Below are 21,644 nucleotides of genomic sequence, written 5' to 3' on the forward strand. Positions count from 1 at the left end.
GTAACAGTGAGAAACGCACTGTCTTGGCGAAAGAAAGCGTTTTTGTACAACTTCATAGAAATAGCTGTAACTTTTGATAGAAGACTCGGATACACATGTTTATGGCTTTATCTTATAGAACTCAAGGTTCCCGTGCTGGGAAAACAGGTTTTGCAGCTGTTTGAGCTAAGATTTCCAAGTTATTCACATAATGAAAACCTATACTTTGTTTCGGTCGAGTTCCCCATTCAAATGCATGTAACAGTGAGAAACGCACTGTCTTGGCGAAAGAAAGCGTTTTTGTACAACTTCATAGAAATAGCTGTAACTTTTGATAGAAGACTCGGATACACATGTTTATGGCTTTATCTTATAGAACTCAAGGTTCCCGTGCTGGGAAAACAGGTTTTGCAGCTGTTTGAGCTAAGATTTCCAAGTTATTCACATAATGAAAACCTATACTTTGTTTCGGTCGAGTTCCCCATTCAAATGCATGTAACAGTGAGAAACGCACTGTCTTGGCGAAAGAAAGCGTTTTTGTACAACTTCATAGAAATAGCTGTAACTTTTGATAGAAGACTCGGATACACATGTTTATGGCTTTATCTTATAGAACTCAAGGTTCCCGTGCTGGGAAAACAGGTTTTGCAGCTGTTTGAGCTAAGATTTCCAAGTTATTCACATAATGAAAACCTATACTTTGTTTCGGTCGAGTTCCCCATTCAAATGCATGTAACAGTGAGAAACGCACTGTCTTGGCGAAAGAAAGCGTTTTTGTACAACTTCATAGAAATAGCTGTAACTTTTGATAGAAGACTCGGATACACATGTTTATGGCTTTATCTTATAGAACTCAAGGTTCCCGTGCTGGGAAAACAGGTTTTGCAGCTGTTTGAGCTAAGATTTCCAAGTTATTCACATAATGAAAACCTATACTTTGTTTCGGTCGAGTTCCCCATTCAAATGCATGTAACAGTGAGAAACGCACTGTCTTGGCGAAAGAAAGCGTTTTTGTACAACTTCATAGAAATAGCTGTAACTTTTGATAGAAGACTCGGATACACATGTTTATGGCTTTATCTTATAGAACTCAAGGTTCCCGTGCTGGGAAAACAGGTTTTGCAGCTGTTTGAGCTAAGATTTCCAAGTTATTCACATAATGAAAACCTATACTTTGTTTCGGTCGAGTTCCCCATTCAAATGCATGTAACAGTGAGAAACGCACTGTCTTGGCGAAAGAAAGCGTTTTTGTACAACTTCATAGAAATAGCTGTAACTTTTGATAGAAGACTCGGATACACATGTTTATGGCTTTATCTTATAGAACTCAAGGTTCCCGTGCTGGGAAAACAGGTTTTGCAGCTGTTTGAGCTAAGATTTCCAAGTTATTCACATAATGAAAACCTATACTTTGTTTCGGTCGAGTTCCCCATTCAAATGCATGTAACAGTGAGAAACGCACTGTCTTGGCGAAAGAAAGCGTTTTTGTACAACTTCATAGAAATAGCTGTAACTTTTGATAGAAGACTCGGATACACATGTTTATGGCTTTATCTTATAGAACTCAAGGTTCCCGTGCTGGGAAAACAGGTTTTGCAGCTGTTTGAGCTAAGATTTCCAAGTTATTCACATAATGAAAACCTATACTTTGTTTCGGTCGAGTTCCCCATTCAAATGCATGTAACAGTGAGAAACGCACTGTCTTGGCGAAAGAAAGCGTTTTTGTACAACTTCATAGAAATAGCTGTAACTTTTGATAGAAGACTCGGATACACATGTTTATGGCTTTATCTTATAGAACTCAAGGTTCCCGTGCTGGGAAAACAGGTTTTGCAGCTGTTTGAGCTAAGATTTCCAAGTTATTCACATAATGAAAACCTATACTTTGTTTCGGTCGAGTTCCCCATTCAAATGCATGTAACAGTGAGAAACGCACTGTCTTGGCGAAAGAAAGCGTTTTTGTACAACTTCATAGAAATAGCTGTAACTTTTGATAGAAGACTCAGATACACATGTTTATGGCTTTATCTTATAGAACTCAAGGTCTCCGTGCTGGGAAAACAGGTTTTGCAGCTGTTTGAGCTAAGATTTCCAAGTTATTCACATAATGAAAACCTATACTTTGTTTCGGTCGAGTTCCCCATTCAAATGCATGTAACAGTGAGAAACGCACTGTCTTGGCGAAAGAAAGCGTTTTTGTACAACTTCATAGAAATAGCTGTAACTTTTGATAGAAGACTCGGATACACATGTTTATGGCTTTATCTTATAGAACTCAAGGTTCCCGTGCTGGGAAAACAGGTTTTGCAGCTGTTTGAGCTAAGATTTCCAAGTTATTCACATAATGAAAACCTATACTTTGTTTCGGTCGAGTTCCCCATTCAAATGCATGTAACAGTGAGAAACGCACTGTCTTGGCGAAAGAAAGCGTTTTTGTACAACTTCATAGAAATAGCTGTAACTTTTGATAGAAGACTCGGATACACATGTTTATGGCTTTATCTTATAGAACTCAAGGTTCCCGTGCTGGGAAAACAGGTTTTGCAGCTGTTTGAGCTAAGATTTCCAAGTTATTCACATAATGAAAACCTATACTTTGTTTCGGTCGAGTTCCCCATTCAAATGCATGTAACAGTGAGAAACGCACTGTCTTGGCGAAAGAAAGCGTTTTTGTACAACTTCATAGAAATAGCTGTAACTTTTGATAGAAGACTCGGATACACATGTTTATGGCTTTATCTTATAGAACTCAAGGTTCCCGTGCTGGGAAAACAGGTTTTGCAGCTGTTTGAGCTAAGATTTCCAAGTTATTCACATAATGAAAACCTATACTTTGTTTCGGTCGAGTTCCCCATTCAAATGCATGTAACAGTGAGAAACGCACTGTCTTGGCGAAAGAAAGCGTTTTTGTACAACTTCATAGAAATAGCTGTAACTTTTGATAGAAGACTCGGATACACATGTTTATGGCTTTATCTTATAGAACTCAAGGTTCCCGTGCTGGGAAAACAGGTTTTGCAGCTGTTTGAGCTAAGATTTCCAAGTTATTCACATAATGAAAACCTATACTTTGTTTCGGTCGAGTTCCCCATTCAAATGCATGTAACAGTGAGAAACGCACTGTCTTGGCGAAAGAAAGCGTTTTTGTACAACTTCATAGAAATAGCTGTAACTTTTGATAGAAGACTCGGATACACATGTTTATGGCTTTATCTTATAGAACTCAAGGTTCCCGTGCTGGGAAAACAGGTTTTGCAGCTGTTTGAGCTAAGATTTCCAAGTTATTCACATAATGAAAACCTATACTTTGTTTCGGTCGAGTTCCCCATTCAAATGCATGTAACAGTGAGAAACGCACTGTCTTGGCGAAAGAAAGCGTTTTTGTACAACTTCATAGAAATAGCTGTAACTTTTGATAGAAGACTCGGATACACATGTTTATGGCTTTATCTTATAGAACTCAAGGTTCCCGTGCTGGGAAAACAGGTTTTGCAGCTGTTTGAGCTAAGATTTCCAAGTTATTCACATAATGAAAACCTATACTTTGTTTCGGTCGAGTTCCCCATTCAAATGCATGTAACAGTGAGAAACGCACTGTCTTGGCGAAAGAAAGCGTTTTTGTACAACTTCATAGAAATAGCTGTAACTTTTGATAGAAGACTCGGATACACATGTTTATGGCTTTATCTTATAGAACTCAAGGTTCCCGTGCTGGGAAAACAGGTTTTGCAGCTGTTTGAGCTAAGATTTCCAAGTTATTCACATAATGAAAACCTATACTTTGTTTCGGTCGAGTTCCCCATTCAAATGCATGTAACAGTGAGAAACGCACTGTCTTGGCGAAAGAAAGCGTTTTTGTACAACTTCATAGAAATAGCTGTAACTTTTGATAGAAGACTCGGATACACATGTTTATGGCTTTATCTTATAGAACTCAAGGTTCCCGTGCTGGGAAAACAGGTTTTGCAGCTGTTTGAGCTAAGATTTCCAAGTTATTCACATAATGAAAACCTATACTTTGTTTCGGTCGAGTTCCCCATTCAAATGCATGTAACAGTGAGAAACGCACTGTCTTGGCGAAAGAAAGCGTTTTTGTACAACTTCATAGAAATAGCTGTAACTTTTGATAGAAGACTCGGATACACATGTTTATGGCTTTATCTTATAGAACTCAAGGTTCCCGTGCTGGGAAAACAGGTTTTGCAGCTGTTTGAGCTAAGATTTCCAAGTTATTCACATAATGAAAACCTATACTTTGTTTCGGTCGAGTTCCCCATTCAAATGCATGTAACAGTGAGAAACGCACTGTCTTGGCGAAAGAAAGCGTTTTTGTACAACTTCATAGAAATAGCTGTAACTTTTGATAGAAGACTCGGATACACATGTTTATGGCTTTATCTTATAGAACTCAAGGTTCCCGTGCTGGGAAAACAGGTTTTGCAGCTGTTTGAGCTAAGATTTCCAAGTTATTCACATAATGAAAACCTATACTTTGTTTCGGTCGAGTTCCCCATTCAAATGCATGTAACAGTGAGAAACGCACTGTCTTGGCGAAAGAAAGCGTTTTTGTACAACTTCATAGAAATAGCTGTAACTTTTGATAGAAGACTCGGATACACATGTTTATGGCTTTATCTTATAGAACTCAAGGTTCCCGTGCTGGGAAAACAGGTTTTGCAGCTGTTTGAGCTAAGATTTCCAAGTTATTCACATAATGAAAACCTATACTTTGTTTCGGTCGAGTTCCCCATTCAAATGCATGTAACAGTGAGAAACGCACTGTCTTGGCGAAAGAAAGCGTTTTTGTACAACTTCATAGAAATAGCTGTAACTTTTGATAGAAGACTCGGATACACATGTTTATGGCTTTATCTTATAGAACTCAAGGTTCCCGTGCTGGGAAAACAGGTTTTGCAGCTGTTTGAGCTAAGATTTCCAAGTTATTCACATAATGAAAACCTATACTTTGTTTCGGTCGAGTTCCCCATTCAAATGCATGTAACAGTGAGAAACGCACTGTCTTGGCGAAAGAAAGCGTTTTTGTACAACTTCATAGAAATAGCTGTAACTTTTGATAGAAGACTCGGATACACATGTTTATGGCTTTATCTTATAGAACTCAAGGTTCCCGTGCTGGGAAAACAGGTTTTGCAGCTGTTTGAGCTAAGATTTCCAAGTTATTCACATAATGAAAACCTATACTTTGTTTCGGTCGAGTTCCCCATTCAAATGCATGTAACAGTGAGAAACGCACTGTCTTGGCGAAAGAAAGCGTTTTTGTACAACTTCATAGAAATAGCTGTAACTTTTGATAGAAGACTCGGATACACATGTTTATGGCTTTATCTTATAGAACTCAAGGTTCCCGTGCTGGGAAAACAGGTTTTGCAGCTGTTTGAGCTAAGATTTCCAAGTTATTCACATAATGAAAACCTATACTTTGTTTCGGTCGAGTTCCCCATTCAAATGCATGTAACAGTGAGAAACGCACTGTCTTGGCGAAAGAAAGCGTTTTTGTACAACTTCATAGAAATAGCTGTAACTTTTGATAGAAGACTCGGATACACATGTTTATGGCTTTATCTTATAGAACTCAAGGTTCCCGTGCTGGGAAAACAGGTTTTGCAGCTGTTTGAGCTAAGATTTCCAAGTTATTCACATAATGAAAACCTATACTTTGTTTCGGTCGAGTTCCCCATTCAAATGCATGTAACAGTGAGAAACGCACTGTCTTGGCGAAAGAAAGCGTTTTTGTACAACTTCATAGAAATAGCTGTAACTTTTGATAGAAGACTCGGATACACATGTTTATGGCTTTATCTTATAGAACTCAAGGTTCCCGTGCTGGGAAAACAGGTTTTGCAGCTGTTTGAGCTAAGATTTCCAAGTTATTCACATAATGAAAACCTATACTTTGTTTCGGTCGAGTTCCCCATTCAAATGCATGTAACAGTGAGAAACGCACTGTCTTGGCGAAAGAAAGCGTTTTTGTACAACTTCATAGAAATAGCTGTAACTTTTGATAGAAGACTCGGATACACATGTTTATGGCTTTATCTTATAGAACTCAAGGTTCCCGTGCTGGGAAAACAGGTTTTGCAGCTGTTTGAGCTAAGATTTCCAAGTTATTCACATAATGAAAACCTATACTTTGTTTCGGTCGAGTTCCCCATTCAAATGCATGTAACAGTGAGAAACGCACTGTCTTGGCGAAAGAAAGCGTTTTTGTACAACTTCATAGAAATAGCTGTAACTTTTGATAGAAGACTCGGATACACATGTTTATGGCTTTATCTTATAGAACTCAAGGTTCCCGTGCTGGGAAAACAGGTTTTGCAGCTGTTTGAGCTAAGATTTCCAAGTTATTCACATAATGAAAACCTATACTTTGTTTCGGTCGAGTTCCCCATTCAAATGCATGTAACAGTGAGAAACGCACTGTCTTGGCGAAAGAAAGCGTTTTTGTACAACTTCATAGAAATAGCTGTAACTTTTGATAGAAGACTCGGATACACATGTTTATGGCTTTATCTTATAGAACTCAAGGTTCCCGTGCTGGGAAAACAGGTTTTGCAGCTGTTTGAGCTAAGATTTCCAAGTTATTCACATAATGAAAACCTATACTTTGTTTCGGTCGAGTTCCCCATTCAAATGCATGTAACAGTGAGAAACGCACTGTCTTGGCGAAAGAAAGCGTTTTTGTACAACTTCATAGAAATAGCTGTAACTTTTGATAGAAGACTCGGATACACATGTTTATGGCTTTATCTTATAGAACTCAAGGTTCCCGTGCTGGGAAAACAGGTTTTGCAGCTGTTTGAGCTAAGATTTCCAAGTTATTCACATAATGAAAACCTATACTTTGTTTCGGTCGAGTTCCCCATTCAAATGCATGTAACAGTGAGAAACGCACTGTCTTGGCGAAAGAAAGCGTTTTTGTACAACTTCATAGAAATAGCTGTAACTTTTGATAGAAGACTCGGATACACATGTTTATGGCTTTATCTTATAGAACTCAAGGTTCCCGTGCTGGGAAAACAGGTTTTGCAGCTGTTTGAGCTAAGATTTCCAAGTTATTCACATAATGAAAACCTATACTTTGTTTCGGTCGAGTTCCCCATTCAAATGCATGTAACAGTGAGAAACGCACTGTCTTGGCGAAAGAAAGCGTTTTTGTACAACTTCATAGAAATAGCTGTAACTTTTGATAGAAGACTCGGATACACATGTTTATGGCTTTATCTTATAGAACTCAAGGTTCCCGTGCTGGGAAAACAGGTTTTGCAGCTGTTTGAGCTAAGATTTCCAAGTTATTCACATAATGAAAACCTATACTTTGTTTCGGTCGAGTTCCCCATTCAAATGCATGTAACAGTGAGAAACGCACTGTCTTGGCGAAAGAAAGCGTTTTTGTACAACTTCATAGAAATAGCTGTAACTTTTGATAGAAGACTCGGATACACATGTTTATGGCTTTATCTTATAGAACTCAAGGTTCCCGTGCTGGGAAAACAGGTTTTGCAGCTGTTTGAGCTAAGATTTCCAAGTTATTCACATAATGAAAACCTATACTTTGTTTCGGTCGAGTTCCCCATTCAAATGCATGTAACAGTGAGAAACGCACTGTCTTGGCGAAAGAAAGCGTTTTTGTACAACTTCATAGAAATAGCTGTAACTTTTGATAGAAGACTCGGATACACATGTTTATGGCTTTATCTTATAGAACTCAAGGTTCCCGTGCTGGGAAAACAGGTTTTGCAGCTGTTTGAGCTAAGATTTCCAAGTTATTCACATAATGAAAACCTATACTTTGTTTCGGTCGAGTTCCCCATTCAAATGCATGTAACAGTGAGAAACGCACTGTCTTGGCGAAAGAAAGCGTTTTTGTACAACTTCATAGAAATAGCTGTAACTTTTGATAGAAGACTCGGATACACATGTTTATGGCTTTATCTTATAGAACTCAAGGTTCCCGTGCTGGGAAAACAGGTTTTGCAGCTGTTTGAGCTAAGATTTCCAAGTTATTCACATAATGAAAACCTATACTTTGTTTCGGTCGAGTTCCCCATTCAAATGCATGTAACAGTGAGAAACGCACTGTCTTGGCGAAAGAAAGCGTTTTTGTACAACTTCATAGAAATAGCTGTAACTTTTGATAGAAGACTCGGATACACATGTTTATGGCTTTATCTTATAGAACTCAAGGTTCCCGTGCTGGGAAAACAGGTTTTGCAGCTGTTTGAGCTAAGATTTCCAAGTTATTCACATAATGAAAACCTATACTTTGTTTCGGTCGAGTTCCCCATTCAAATGCATGTAACAGTGAGAAACGCACTGTCTTGGCGAAAGAAAGCGTTTTTGTACAACTTCATAGAAATAGCTGTAACTTTTGATAGAAGACTCGGATACACATGTTTATGGCTTTATCTTATAGAACTCAAGGTTCCCGTGCTGGGAAAACAGGTTTTGCAGCTGTTTGAGCTAAGATTTCCAAGTTATTCACATAATGAAAACCTATACTTTGTTTCGGTCGAGTTCCCCATTCAAATGCATGTAACAGTGAGAAACGCACTGTCTTGGCGAAAGAAAGCGTTTTTGTACAACTTCATAGAAATAGCTGTAACTTTTGATAGAAGACTCGGATACACATGTTTATGGCTTTATCTTATAGAACTCAAGGTTCCCGTGCTGGGAAAACAGGTTTTGCAGCTGTTTGAGCTAAGATTTCCAAGTTATTCACATAATGAAAACCTATACTTTGTTTCGGTCGAGTTCCCCATTCAAATGCATGTAACAGTGAGAAACGCACTGTCTTGGCGAAAGAAAGCGTTTTTGTACAACTTCATAGAAATAGCTGTAACTTTTGATAGAAGACTCGGATACACATGTTTATGGCTTTATCTTATAGAACTCAAGGTTCCCGTGCTGGGAAAACAGGTTTTGCAGCTGTTTGAGCTAAGATTTCCAAGTTATTCACATAATGAAAACCTATACTTTGTTTCGGTCGAGTTCCCCATTCAAATGCATGTAACAGTGAGAAACGCACTGTCTTGGCGAAAGAAAGCGTTTTTGTACAACTTCATAGAAATAGCTGTAACTTTTGATAGAAGACTCGGATACACATGTTTATGGCTTTATCTTATAGAACTCAAGGTTCCCGTGCTGGGAAAACAGGTTTTGCAGCTGTTTGAGCTAAGATTTCCAAGTTATTCACATAATGAAAACCTATACTTTGTTTCGGTCGAGTTCCCCATTCAAATGCATGTAACAGTGAGAAACGCACTGTCTTGGCGAAAGAAAGCGTTTTTGTACAACTTCATAGAAATAGCTGTAACTTTTGATAGAAGACTCGGATACACATGTTTATGGCTTTATCTTATAGAACTCAAGGTTCCCGTGCTGGGAAAACAGGTTTTGCAGCTGTTTGAGCTAAGATTTCCAAGTTATTCACATAATGAAAACCTATACTTTGTTTCGGTCGAGTTCCCCATTCAAATGCATGTAACAGTGAGAAACGCACTGTCTTGGCGAAAGAAAGCGTTTTTGTACAACTTCATAGAAATAGCTGTAACTTTTGATAGAAGACTCGGATACACATGTTTATGGCTTTATCTTATAGAACTCAAGGTTCCCGTGCTGGGAAAACAGGTTTTGCAGCTGTTTGAGCTAAGATTTCCAAGTTATTCACATAATGAAAACCTATACTTTGTTTCGGTCGAGTTCCCCATTCAAATGCATGTAACAGTGAGAAACGCACTGTCTTGGCGAAAGAAAGCGTTTTTGTACAACTTCATAGAAATAGCTGTAACTTTTGATAGAAGACTCGGATACACATGTTTATGGCTTTATCTTATAGAACTCAAGGTTCCCGTGCTGGGAAAACAGGTTTTGCAGCTGTTTGAGCTAAGATTTCCAAGTTATTCACATAATGAAAACCTATACTTTGTTTCGGTCGAGTTCCCCATTCAAATGCATGTAACAGTGAGAAACGCACTGTCTTGGCGAAAGAAAGCGTTTTTGTACAACTTCATAGAAATAGCTGTAACTTTTGATAGAAGACTCGGATACACATGTTTATGGCTTTATCTTATAGAACTCAAGGTTCCCGTGCTGGGAAAACAGGTTTTGCAGCTGTTTGAGCTAAGATTTCCAAGTTATTCACATAATGAAAACCTATACTTTGTTTCGGTCGAGTTCCCCATTCAAATGCATGTAACAGTGAGAAACGCACTGTCTTGGCGAAAGAAAGCGTTTTTGTACAACTTCATAGAAATAGCTGTAACTTTTGATAGAAGACTCGGATACACATGTTTATGGCTTTATCTTATAGAACTCAAGGTTCCCGTGCTGGGAAAACAGGTTTTGCAGCTGTTTGAGCTAAGATTTCCAAGTTATTCAAATAATGAAAACCTATACTTTGTTTCGGTCGAGTTCCCCATTCAAATGCATGTAACAGTGAGAAACGCACTGTCTTGGCGAAAGAAAGCGTTTTTGTACAACTTCATAGAAATAGCTGTAACTTTTGATAGAAGACTCGGATACACATGTTTATGGCTTTATCTTATAGAACTCAAGGTTCCCGTGCTGGGAAAACAGGTTTTGCAGCTGTTTGAGCTAAGATTTCCAAGTTATTCACATAATGAAAACCTATACTTTGTTTCGGTCGAGTTCCCCATTCAAATGCATGTAACAGTGAGAAACGCACTGTCTTGGCGAAAGAAAGCGTTTTTGTACAACTTCATAGAAATAGCTGTAACTTTTGATAGAAGACTCGGATACACATGTTTATGGCTTTATCTTATAGAACTCAAGGTTCCCGTGCTGGGAAAACAGGTTTTGCAGCTGTTTGAGCTAAGATTTCCAAGTTATTCACATAATGAAAACCTATACTTTGTTTCGGTCGAGTTCCCCATTCAAATGCATGTAACAGTGAGAAACGCACTGTCTTGGCGAAAGAAAGCGTTTTTGTACAACTTCATAGAAATAGCTGTAACTTTTGATAGAAGACTCGGATACACATGTTTATGGCTTTATCTTATAGAACTCAAGGTCTCCGTGCTGGGAAAACAGGTTTTGCAGCTGTTTGAGCTAAGATTTCCAAGTTATTCACATAATGAAAACCTATACTTTGTTTCGGTCGAGTTCCCCATTCAAATGCATGTAACAGTGAGAAACGCACTGTCTTGGCGAAAGAAAGCGTTTTTGTACAACTTCATAGAAATAGCTGTAACTTTTGATAGAAGACTCGGATACACATGTTTATGGCTTTATCTTATAGAACTCAAGGTCTCCGTGCTGGGAAAACAGGTTTTGCAGCTGTTTGAGCTAAGATTTCCAAGTTATTCACATAATGAAAACCTATACTTTGTTTCGGTCGAGTTCCCCATTCAAATGCATGTAACAGTGAGAAACGCACTGTCTTGGCGAAAGAAAGCGTTTTTGTACAACTTCATAGAAATAGCTGTAACTTTTGATAGAAGACTCGGATACACATGTTTATGGCTTTATCTTATAGAACTCAAGGTCTCCCGTGCTGGGAAAACAGGTTTTGCAGCTGTTTGAGCTAAGATTTCCAAGTTATTCACATAATGAAAACCTATACTTTGTTTCGGTCGAGTTCCCCATTCAAATGCATGTAACAGTGAGAAACGCACTGTCTTGGCGAAAGAAAGCGTTTTTGTACAACTTCATAGAAATAGCTGTAACTTTTGATAGAAGACTCGGATACACATGTTTATGGCTTTATCTTATAGAACTCAAGGTTCTCCGTGCTGGGAAAACAGGTTTTGCAGCTGTTTGAGCTAAGATTTCCAAGTTATTCACATAATGAAAACCTATACTTTGTTTCGGTCGAGTTCCCCATTCAAATGCATGTAACAGTGAGAAACGCACTGTCTTGGCGAAAGAAAGCGTTTTTGTACAACTTCATAGAAATAGCTGTAACTTTTGATAGAAGACTCGGATACACATGTTTATGGCTTTATCTTATAGAACTCAAGGTTCCCGTGCTGGGAAAACAGGTTTTGCAGCTGTTTGAGCTAAGATTTCCAAGTTATTCACATAATGAAAACCTATACTTTGTTTCGGTCGAGTTCCCCATTCAAATGCATGTAACAGTGAGAAACGCACTGTCTTGGCGAAAGAAAGCGTTTTTGTACAACTTCATAGAAATAGCTGTAACTTTTGATAGAAGACTCGGATACACATGTTTATGGCTTTATCTTATAGAACTCAAGGTTCCCGTGCTGGGAAAACAGGTTTTGCAGCTGTTTGAGCTAAGATTTCCAAGTTATTCACATAATGAAAACCTATACTTTGTTTCGGTCGAGTTCCCCATTCAAATGCATGTAACAGTGAGAAACGCACTGTCTTGGCGAAAGAAAGCGTTTTTGTACAACTTCATAGAAATAGCTGTAACTTTTGATAGAAGACTCGGATACACATGTTTATGGCTTTATCTTATAGAACTCAAGGTTCCCGTGCTGGGAAAACAGGTTTTGCAGCTGTTTGAGCTAAGATTTCCAAGTTATTCACATAATGAAAACCTATACTTTGTTTCGGTCGAGTTCCCCATTCAAATGCATGTAACAGTGAGAAACGCACTGTCTTGGCGAAAGAAAGCGTTTTTGTACAACTTCATAGAAATAGCTGTAACTTTTGATAGAAGACTCGGATACACATGTTTATGGCTTTATCTTATAGAACTCAAGGTTCCCGTGCTGGGAAAACAGGTTTTGCAGCTGTTTGAGCTAAGATTTCCAAGTTATTCACATAATGAAAACCTATACTTTGTTTCGGTCGAGTTCCCCATTCAAATGCATGTAACAGTGAGAAACGCACTGTCTTGGCGAAAGAAAGCGTTTTTGTACAACTTCATAGAAATAGCTGTAACTTTTGATAGAAGACTCGGATACACATGTTTATGGCTTTATCTTATAGAACTCAAGGTTCCCGTGCTGGGAAAACAGGTTTTGCAGCTGTTTGAGCTAAGATTTCCAAGTTATTCACATAATGAAAACCTATACTTTGTTTCGGTCGAGTTCCCCATTCAAATGCATGTAACAGTGAGAAACGCACTGTCTTGGCGAAAGAAAGCGTTTTTGTACAACTTCATAGAAATAGCTGTAACTTTTGATAGAAGACTCGGATACACATGTTTATGGCTTTATCTTATAGAACTCAAGGTTCCCGTGCTGGGAAAACAGGTTTTGCAGCTGTTTGAGCTAAGATTTCCAAGTTATTCACATAATGAAAACCTATACTTTGTTTCGGTCGAGTTCCCCATTCAAATGCATGTAACAGTGAGAAACGCACTGTCTTGGCGAAAGAAAGCGTTTTTGTACAACTTCATAGAAATAGCTGTAACTTTTGATAGAAGACTCGGATACACATGTTTATGGCTTTATCTTATAGAACTCAAGGTTCCCGTGCTGGGAAAACAGGTTTTGCAGCTGTTTGAGCTAAGATTTCCAAGTTATTCACATAATGAAAACCTATACTTTGTTTCGGTCGAGTTCCCCATTCAAATGCATGTAACAGTGAGAAACGCACTGTCTTGGCGAAAGAAAGCGTTTTTGTACAACTTCATAGAAATAGCTGTAACTTTTGATAGAAGACTCGGATACACATGTTTATGGCTTTATCTTATAGAACTCAAGGTTCCCGTGCTGGGAAAACAGGTTTTGCAGCTGTTTGAGCTAAGATTTCCAAGTTATTCACATAATGAAAACCTATACTTTGTTTCGGTCGAGTTCCCCATTCAAATGCATGTAACAGTGAGAAACGCACTGTCTTGGCGAAAGAAAGCGTTTTTGTACAACTTCATAGAAATAGCTGTAACTTTTGATAGAAGACTCGGATACACATGTTTATGGCTTTATCTTATAGAACTCAAGGTTCCCGTGCTGGGAAAACAGGTTTTGCAGCTGTTTGAGCTAAGATTTCCAAGTTATTCACATAATGAAAACCTATACTTTGTTTCGGTCGAGTTCCCCATTCAAATGCATGTAACAGTGAGAAACGCACTGTCTTGGCGAAAGAAAGCGTTTTTGTACAACTTCATAGAAATAGCTGTAACTTTTGATAGAAGACTCGGATACACATGTTTATGGCTTTATCTTATAGAACTCAAGGTTCCCGTGCTGGGAAAACAGGTTTTGCAGCTGTTTGAGCTAAGATTTCCAAGTTATTCACATAATGAAAACCTATACTTTGTTTCGGTCGAGTTCCCCATTCAAATGCATGTAACAGTGAGAAACGCACTGTCTTGGCGAAAGAAAGCGTTTTTGTACAACTTCATAGAAATAGCTGTAACTTTTGATAGAAGACTCGGATACACATGTTTATGGCTTTATCTTATAGAACTCAAGGTTCCCGTGCTGGGAAAACAGGTTTTGCAGCTGTTTGAGCTAAGATTTCCAAGTTATTCACATAATGAAAACCTATACTTTGTTTCGGTCGAGTTCCCCATTCAAATGCATGTAACAGTGAGAAACGCACTGTCTTGGCGAAAGAAAGCGTTTTTGTACAACTTCATAGAAATAGCTGTAACTTTTGATAGAAGACTCGGATACACATGTTTATGGCTTTATCTTATAGAACTCAAGGTTCCCGTGCTGGGAAAACAGGTTTTGCAGCTGTTTGAGCTAAGATTTCCAAGTTATTCACATAATGAAAACCTATACTTTGTTTCGGTCGAGTTCCCCATTCAAATGCATGTAACAGTGAGAAACGCACTGTCTTGGCGAAAGAAAGCGTTTTTGTACAACTTCATAGAAATAGCTGTAACTTTTGATAGAAGACTCGGATACACATGTTTATGGCTTTATCTTATAGAACTCAAGGTTCCCGTGCTGGGAAAACAGGTTTTGCAGCTGTTTGAGCTAAGATTTCCAAGTTATTCACATAATGAAAACCTATACTTTGTTTCGGTCGAGTTCCCCATTCAAATGCATGTAACAGTGAGAAACGCACTGTCTTGGCGAAAGAAAGCGTTTTTGTACAACTTCATAGAAATAGCTGTAACTTTTGATAGAAGACTCGGATACACATGTTTATGGCTTTATCTTATAGAACTCAAGGTTCCCGTGCTGGGAAAACAGGTTTTGCAGCTGTTTGAGCTAAGATTTCCAAGTTATTCACATAATGAAAACCTATACTTTGTTTCGGTCGAGTTCCCCATTCAAATGCATGTAACAGTGAGAAACGCACTGTCTTGGCGAAAGAAAGCGTTTTTGTACAACTTCATAGAAATAGCTGTAACTTTTGATAGAAGACTCGGATACACATGTTTATGGCTTTATCTTATAGAACTCAAGGTTCCCGTGCTGGGAAAACAGGTTTTGCAGCTGTTTGAGCTAAGATTTCCAAGTTATTCACATAATGAAAACCTATACTTTGTTTCGGTCGAGTTCCCCATTCAAATGCATGTAACAGTGAGAAACGCACTGTCTTGGCGAAAGAAAGCGTTTTTGTACAACTTCATAGAAATAGCTGTAACTTTTGATAGAAGACTCGGATACACATGTTTATGGCTTTATCTTATAGAACTCAAGGTTCCCGTGCTGGGAAAACAGGTTTTGCAGCTGTTTGAGCTAAGATTTCCAAGTTATTCACATAATGAAAACCTATACTTTGTTTCGGTCGAGTTCCCCATTCAAATGCATGTAACAGTGAGAAACGCACTGTCTTGGCGAAAGAAAGCGTTTTTGTACAACTTCATAGAAATAGCTGTAACTTTTGATAGAAGACTCGGATACACATGTTTATGGCTTTATCTTATAGAACTCAAGGTTCCCGTGCTGGGAAAACAGGTTTTGCAGCTGTTTGAGCTAAGATTTCCAAGTTATTCACATAATGAAAACCTATACTTTGTTTCGGTCGAGTTCCCCATTCAAATGCATGTAACAGTGAGAAACGCACTGTCTTGGCGAAAGAAAGCGTTTTTGTACAACTTCATAGAAATAGCTGTAACTTTTGATAGAAGACTCGGATACACATGTTTATGGCTTTATCTTATAGAACTCAAGGTTCCCGTGCTGGGAAAACAGGTTTTGCAGCTGTTTGAGCTAAGATTTCCAAGTTATTCACATAATGAAAACCTATACTTTGTTTCGGTCGAGTTCCCCATTCAAATGCATGTAACAGTGAGAAACGCACTGTCTTGGCGAAAGAAAGCGTTTTTGTACAACTTCATAGAAATAGCTGTAACTTTTGATAGAAGACTCGGATACACATGTTTATGGCTTTATCTTATAGAACTCAAGGTTCCCGTGCTGGGAAAACAGGTTTTGCAGCTGTTTGAGCTAAGATTTCCAAGTTATTCACATAATGAAAACCTATACTTTGTTTCGGTCGAGTTCCCCATTCAAATGCATGTAACAGTGAGAAACGCACTGTCTTGGCGAAAGAAAGCGTTTTTGTACAACTTCATAGAAATAGCTGTAACTTTTGATAGAAGACTCGGATACACATGTTTATGGCTTTATCTTATAGAACTCAAGGTTCCCGTGCTGGGAAAACAGGTTTTGCAGCTGTTTGAGCTAAGATTTCCAAGTTATTCACATAATGAAAACCTATACTTTGTTTCGGTCGAGTTCCCCATTCAAATGCATGTAACAGTGAGAAACGCACTGTCTTGGCGAAAGAAAGCGTTTTTGTACAACTTCATAGAAATAGCTGTAACTTTTGATAGAAGACTCGGATACACATGTTTATGGCTTTATCTTATAGAACTCAAGGTTCCCGTGCTGGGAAAACAGGTTTTGCAGCTGTTTGAGCTAAGATTTCCAAGTTATTCACATAATGAAAACCTATACTTTGTTTCGGTCGAGTTCCCCATTCAAATGCATGTAACAGTGAGAAACGCACTGTCTTGGCGAAAGAAAGCGTTTTTGTACAACTTCATAGAAATAGCTGTAACTTTTGATAGAAGACTCGGATACACATGTTTATGGCTTTATCTTATAGAACTCAAGGTTCCCGTGCTGGGAAAACAGGTTTTGCAGCTGTTTGAGCTAAGATTTCCAAGTTATTCACATAATGAAAACCTATACTTTGTTTCGGTCGAGTTCCCCATTCAAATGCATGTAACAGTGAGAAACGCACTGTCTTGGCGAAAGAAAGCGTTTTTGTACAACTTCATAGAAATAGCTGTAACTTTTGATAGAAGACTCGGATACACATGTTTATGGCTTTATCTTATAGAACTCAAGGTTCCCGTGCTGGGAAAACAGGTTTTGCAGCTGTTTGAGCTAAGATTTCCAAGTTATTCACATAATGAAAACCTATACTTTGTTTCGGTCGAGTTCCCCATTCAAATGCATGTAACAGTGAGAAACGCACTGTCTTGGCGAAAGAAAGCGTTTTTGTACAACTTCATAGAAATAGCTGTAACTTTTGATAGAAGACTCGGATACACATGTTTATGGCTTTATCTTATAGAACTCAAGGTTCCCGTGCTGGGAAAACAGGTTTTGCAGCTGTTTGAGCTAAGATTTCCAAGTTATTCACATAATGAAAACCTATACTTTGTTTCGGTCGAGTTCCCCATTCAAATGCATGTAACAGTGAGAAACGCACTGTCTTGGCGAAAGAAAGCGTTTTTGTACAACTTCATAGAAATAGCTGTAACTTTTGATAGAAGACTCGGATACACATGTTTATGGCTTTATCTTATAGAACTCAAGGTTCCCGTGCTGGGAAAACAGGTTTTGCAGCTGTTTGAGCTAAGATTTCCAAGTTATTCACATAATGAAAACCTATACTTTGTTTCGGTCGAGTTCCCCATTCAAATGCATGTAACAGTGAGAAACGCACTGTCTTGGCGAAAGAAAGCGTTTTTGTACAACTTCATAGAAATAGCTGTAACTTTTGATAGAAGACTCGGATACACATGTTTATGGCTTTATCTTATAGAACTCAAGGTTCCCGTGCTGGGAAAACAGGTTTTGCAGCTGTTTGAGCTAAGATTTCCAAGTTATTCACATAATGAAAACCTATACTTTGTTTCGGTCGAGTTCCCCATTCAAATGCATGTAACAGTGAGAAACGCACTGTCTTGGCGAAAGAAAGCGTTTTTGTACAACTTCATAGAAATAGCTGTAACTTTTGATAGAAGACTCGGATACACATGTTTATGGCTTTATCTTATAGAACTCAAGGTTCCCGTGCTGGGAAAACAGGTTTTGCAGCTGTTTGAGCTAAGATTTCCAAGTTATTCACATAATGAAAACCTATACTTTGTTTCGGTCGAGTTCCCCATTCAAATGCATGTAACAGTGAGAAACGCACTGTCTTGGCGAAAGAAAGCGTTTTTGTACAACTTCATAGAAATAGCTGTAACTTTTGATAGAAGACTCGGATACACATGTTTATGGCTTTATCTTATAGAACTCAAGGTTCCCGTGCTGGGAAAACAGGTTTTGCAGCTGTTTGAGCTAAGATTTCCAAGTTATTCACATAATGAAAACCTATACTTTGTTTCGGTCGAGTTCCCCATTCAAATGCATGTAACAGTGAGAAACGCACTGTCTTGGCGAAAGAAAGCGTTTTTGTACAACTTCATAGAAATAGCTGTAACTTTTGATAGAAGACTCGGATACACATGTTTATGGCTTTATCTTATAGAACTCAAGGTTCCCGTGCTGGGAAAACAGGTTTTGCAGCTGTTTGAGCTAAGATTTCCAAGTTATTCACATAATGAAAACCTATACTTTGTTTCGGTCGAGTTCCCCATTCAAATGCATGTAACAGTGAGAAACGCACTGTCTTGGCGAAAGAAAGCGTTTTTGTACAACTTCATAGAAATAGCTGTAACTTTTGATAGAAGACTCGGATACACATGTTTATGGCTTTATCTTATAGAACTCAAGGTTCCCGTGCTGGGAAAACAGGTTTTGCAGCTGTTTGAGCTAAGATTTCCAAGTTATTCACATAATGAAAACCTATACTTTGTTTCGGTCGAGTTCCCCATTCAAATGCATGTAACAGTGAGAAACGCACTGTCTTGGCGAAAGAAAGCGTTTTTGTACAACTTCATAGAAATAGCTGTAACTTTTGATAGAAGACTCGGATACACATGTTTATGGCTTTATCTTATAGAACTCAAGGTTCCCGTGCTGGGAAAACAGGTTTTGCAGCTGTTTGAGCTAAGATTTCCAAGTTATTCACATAATGAAAACCTATACTTTGTTTCGGTCGAGTTCCCCATTCAAATGCATGTAACAGTGAGAAACGCACTGTCTTGGCGAAAGAAAGCGTTTTTGTACAACTTCATAGAAATAGCTGTAACTTTTGATAGAAGACTCGGATACACATGTTTATGGCTTTATCTTATAGAACTCAAGGTTCCCGTGCTGGGAAAACAGGTTTTGCAGCTGTTTGAGCTAAGATTTCCAAGTTATTCACATAATGAAAACCTATACTTTGTTTCGGTCGAGTTCCCCATTCAAATGCATGTAACAGTGAGAAACGCACTGTCTTGGCGAAAGAAAGCGTTTTTGTACAACTTCATAGAAATAGCTGTAACTTTTGATAGAAGACTCGGATACACATGTTTATGGCTTTATCTTATAGAACTCAAGGTTCCCGTGCTGGGAAAACAGGTTTTGCAGCTGTTTGAGCTAAGATTTCCAAGTTATTCACATAATGAAAACCTATACTTTGTTTCGGTCGAGTTCCCCATTCAAATGCATGTAACAGTGAGAAACGCACTGTCTTGGCGAAAGAAAGCGTTTTTGTACAACTTCATAGAAATAGCTGTAACTTTTGATAGAAGACTCGGATACACATGTTTATGGCTTTATCTTATAGAACTCAAGGTTCCCGTGCTGGGAAAACAGGTTTTGCAGCTGTTTGAGCTAAGATTTCCAAGTTATTCACATAATGAAAACCTATACTTTGTTTCGGTCGAGTTCCCCATTCAAATGCATGTAACAGTGAGAAACGCACTGTCTTGGCGAAAGAAAGCGTTTTTGTACAACTTCATAGAAATAGCTGTAACTTTTGATAGAAGACTCGGATACACATGTTTATGGCTTTATCTTATAGAACTCAAGGTTCCCGTGCTGGGAAAACAGGTTTTGCAGCTGTTTGAGCTAAGATTTCCAAGTTATTCACATAATGAAAACCTATACTTTGTTTCGGTCGAGTTCCCCATTCAAATGCATGTAACAGTGAGAAACGCACTGTCTTGGCGAAAGAAAGCGTTTTTGTACAACTTCATAGAAATAGCTGTAACTTTTGATAGAAGACTCGGATACACATGTTTATGGCTTTATCTTATAGAACTCAAGGTTCCCGTGCTGGGAAAACAGGTTTTGCAGCTGTTTGAGCTAAGATTTCCAAGTTATTCACATAATGAAAACCTATACTTTGTTTCGGTCGAGTTCCCCATTCAAATGCATGTAACAGTGAGAAACGCACTGTCTTGGCGAAAGAAAGCGTTTTTGTACAACTTCATAGAAATAGCTGTAACTTTTGATAGAAGACTCGGATACACATGTTTATGGCTTTATCTTATAGAACTCAAGGTTCCCGTGCTGGGAAAACAGGTTTTGCAGCTGTTTGAGCTAAGATTTCCAAGTTATTCACATAATGAAAACCTATACTTTGTTTCGGTCGAGTTCCCCATTCAAATGCATGTAACAGTGAGAAACGCACTGTCTTGGCGAAAGAAAGCGTTTTTGTACAACTTCATAGAAATAGCTGTAACTTTTGATAGAAGACTCGGATACACATGTTTATGGCTTTATCTTATAGAACTCAAGGTTCCCGTGCTGGGAAAACAGGTTTTGCAGCTGTTTGAGCTAAGATTTCCAAGTTATTCACATAATGAAAACCTATACTTTGTTTCGGTCGAGTTCCCCATTCAAATGCATGTAACAGTGAGAAACGCACTGTCTTGGCGAAAGAAAGCGTTTTTGTACAACTTCATAGAAATAGCTGTAACTTTTGATAGAAGACTCGGATACACATGTTTATGGCTTTATCTTATAGAACTCAAGGTTCCCGTGCTGGGAAAACAGGTTTTGCAGCTGTTTGAGCTAAGATTTCCAAGTTATTCACATAATGAAAACCTATACTTTGTTTCGGTCGAGTTCCCCATTCAAATGCATGTAACAGTGAGAAACGCACTGTCTTGGCGAAAGAAAGCGTTTTTGTACAACTTCATAGAAATAGCTGTAACTTTTGATAGAAGACTCGGATACACATGTTTATGGCTTTATCTTATAGAACTCAAGGTTCCCGTGCTGGGAAAACAGGTTTTGCAGCTGTTTGAGCTAAGATTTCCAAGTTATTCACATAATGAAAACCTATACTTTGTTTCGGTCGAGTTCCCCATTCAAATGCATGTAACAGTGAGAAACGCACTGTCTTGGCGAAAGAAAGCGTTTTTGTACAACTTCATAGAAATAGCTGTAACTTTTGATAGAAGACTCGGATACACATGTTTATGGCTTTATCTTATAGAACTCAAGGTTCCCGTGCTGGGAAAACAGGTTTTGCAGCTGTTTGAGCTAAGATTTCCAAGTTATTCACATAATGAAAACCTATACTTTGTTTCGGTCGAGTTCCCCATTCAAATGCATGTAACAGTGAGAAACGCACTGTCTTGGCGAAAGAAAGCGTTTTTGTACAACTTCATAGAAATAGCTGTAACTTTT

Source organism: Mchenga conophoros, linkage group LG16 (genome assembly GCF_057382185.1).
Source record: "Mchenga conophoros isolate Kocher_MC1m ecotype Shallow Benthic linkage group LG16, M_conophoros_male_GT1.1, whole genome shotgun sequence".
Classification (NCBI taxonomy): domain Eukaryota; kingdom Metazoa; phylum Chordata; class Actinopteri; order Cichliformes; family Cichlidae; genus Mchenga; species Mchenga conophoros.